The sequence below is a fragment of the Chenopodium album genome, chromosome 4 (genome assembly GCF_948465745.1).
Source record: "Chenopodium album chromosome 4, dcCheAlbu1.1, whole genome shotgun sequence".
In the NCBI taxonomy this organism is placed as follows: domain Eukaryota; kingdom Viridiplantae; phylum Streptophyta; class Magnoliopsida; order Caryophyllales; family Amaranthaceae; genus Chenopodium; species Chenopodium album.
This window is the reverse complement of record NC_137837.1, coordinates 42,792,896-42,795,962: the sequence shown is the minus strand read 5'-3', so window position 1 is coordinate 42,795,962 and position 3,067 is coordinate 42,792,896. Positions and strand designations below refer to the sequence as shown.

Here is a 3,067-nt window from a genome sequence, read left to right as displayed (position 1 = left end):
TTCGAAGCTTGAGAAGAAGAAGAAGCGCTCTCCAACTTGGCTTTGATTGCGGTCACCTCCTTTCCCAAGTTTGTCATTTGGGAGGAAAGGTTGTTGATCGCATTTAGATGGTCCACCGAGTACAATGAAGATTGCTTTCTTGAAGAGTCCCTCTCCCCATCTTGCCAATCTCTATAGTACGTCACCACGTCCTCAATAATGTCCACCACTTCTTCTTCGGTCTTGTTCATGATAGGACCCCGGCCCCCCCATCAAGGCATGACTTGCCTTGGGGACTTAAACCGCCATAGAAGATTTGGACCACTTGGTATGTTGGGATTCCGTGGTGAGGGCACTCCCTTTGATACTCTTTGTATCTCTCCCATGCTTCGTAAAGGCTTTCATTTGTCCTTTGCTTGAACCCTTGAATCAAGGCTCTTGCCTCCGCCGTCTTCTTTTGAGGGTAGAAGCGGGACAAGAAGGCCTTTGTAACATCATCCCATGTTCTCAAGGAGTTGGGCTTCACCTCTTTATCTAGCCACTCTAAGGATCTTCCTATGAGAGAGAAGGGGAACAACTTGAGGCGGATGAACTCTTGAGAAACTCCGTTGACTTTGATGGTGTTGCAATATTTCTCAAATTCTTTAAGATGGTTCAACGGGCTCTCATTCTTAGCCCCACTATATTGCCTCCTCTCAATTAAGGTGATCATGGCCGGCCGAATTCAAAATCATTTGCCGGTGTTGTAGGCGGAGCTATACCGCTCTCAAACCTATATGCACTGGGTATTCCTAGCTCCTTCAAGGCCACTCTCGGATTTTCTCCCATGCCTTGCTCTTCTTCACTTGAAGAACTATACCCCAAGGATCGATTAGCTATTCTTCTCCTTGAGAGAGTCCTTTTGATTTCCGGGTCAAAAGGCACAATGGATCGATCACGATCTCTATGCATGCAAAACTCAAAGAAAATATTAGTAGCACGGCTACAAGTGTAGCCTAAAGAAACAAAATCTTTTTGTATTTTTCAATTAAAATGAAGTAGACTCAACAACAAAAGCTAAGCACCAATAGCATTCCCCGGCAACGGCGCCATTTTGACAAGAGGAAAATGTATATCGTTATCTACCCTTCCCCCAAGTCAAACTAAATTTGTAAAAACCTAACCAACCTTATATGAATATAGGGCAAGTTAGGGGTCGATCCCTAGGGAATGCAATGATGAAAACTAGAGTCTAAGTCAAGTTACCTCGAAGATGGAGTTGAGATTCTGGTTGGCACTATGGTAAACTAAAACAAGTCTAATCAAGTAAATCAAAGGTCTAAACACTAGGGATATGGGTTCTACATGCAAGTTCAATGATAATGCTAGTTTAGAGCTCAATCAATTAATTCAAGTATTGCAATGGAAAAACAATAGTAGCAATCAAGAGAGTTCAAATGCTATCTCCTTTAGGCCAATCTAGGAGTCACTATGAAAGGCAAATCAAGAAGAATCACAAGCAAACCCAATCAATTAGAGCAACTTTCAAATCAATTGTTCATGTCATTAAGAGTTGCAATGCAATCTAGATTAATCTTATAGGTTGATCACTCCTAGTCTAATCAATCACATGCAAAACTATGTCAACCAATTTAATTGCAACAAATCAATCAATAAAAGAGCATCAACTAGCAATTTCATTAATCAAACATGCTTCCCCCTTTCCCTAGCAACTAATCTACTCACTAATCATGGTGAAATTCAAGAACAAATAACTAGAAATTGCATTGATCATCATTCTATATCAAAATCTAAGAGAAATCAAAATATTCAACAATATCAAACTCAAATCCAAAGAAAAACAAGCAACAAGCATAAATCAAATAGCAAGTAAGTAAGAGATGAAAGAAGGAAGAGATTCTCACTAATATTGATGATTGAAAATGAAGAAATCCAAACTTTATTGATCAAATGTTGAGTTACAAATCCAAAACAAAGAACTTCTCTCTAAATTCTCTCTCTAAAACTAAGCTAATGAAATATTCTCAAAAGTTTTTTTTTTTCAAATAAAGGAATTACAATTCTATTTTTAAGCAAAGAAGAAACCGGCAAATCCCGCGCCCTCTCCCGATGAACCCGCGGCCGCGGAGAAATGGGTACGGAACCCTCCGCGGGCTATCTTGGCAACACCCGCGCCCGCGGCCAAAGATGCTGCGCCCGCGGCTAATCCCCTGCTCCCAAAGCTCAATCAGGGGGCCGCGGTCTCTCTGAGACGGAGCGCCCTCTCCAAGTTTCCCGCGCTCGCGGAGAGCCCGCGGGAAGTTCCTGCCAAAATATGGCTATTTGTGCTTCTTGAGCCCGCGCCCGCGGCTTCACTGACCCGCGCCCGCGGCCTGCTTGCAATACCTTGGAGACCTCTCCGAGGCCTCTCCAAGGCCTCTCTAAGCCCTCTGTAGCCAAATGCTTCTTCCTTGCTTGGTCATTAAGGTCCCAACTACCCTATGAGTGCCATAAATGACACTCTTCACTGGCAAAGAGCTAATTTCATCATACCCTAGTCTAAAACAATGAGTATCCACATCCCAATATTCCAAGGCGGTATGAATAAAGTCTAGATCAAGATCTGCCCCTTTGACATCATAAATACCCCCCATATGAAAAACATCTAACTCTTTTCTCTCCTTGGCAGTTAGAGACCTACACCATTCATGAGTGAAGTTGGTAAAACTTTTAGAGACTAGAGACATGATTATTATTTTTTCAAAAGCTAACGATATATTTAATCTACTGAAATTATGAAGAAAATCGGCTGGGCAAGGGGCTATTTATGCACAAAATCGGCATAGTTTTAATCCGGAAAGGATTCGGAGTCAGCGCTCATCAGCGCCAAACGCCAGACATTGGCGCCTGACGCCAGAGTCTGACGCCAAACGCTAAGAGTTAGCGCCTGGTGCTAACTCAAAACGCGTGGCGCCAGATGGCGCTGACGTGTCTTATCATATGAGCTTTTCAAAACCGCGTTTTTTTGCCTGATTCGAGTCTGAACAATGACTTTACGATTTTTTATCCTTTTTATACCTTTTTTTCCTAATTATATTTTTCCTTCTTC

General features: G+C 42.4%; 1 pseudogene; it reads left to right on the top strand.

Moving 5' to 3' along the window:
* Positions 1-317: 317 nt before the first annotated feature.
* Positions 318-416, top strand: LOC145629647 (small nucleolar RNA R71; annotated as a pseudogene).
* The last annotated feature ends 2,651 nt before the right edge of the window (positions 417-3,067 follow it).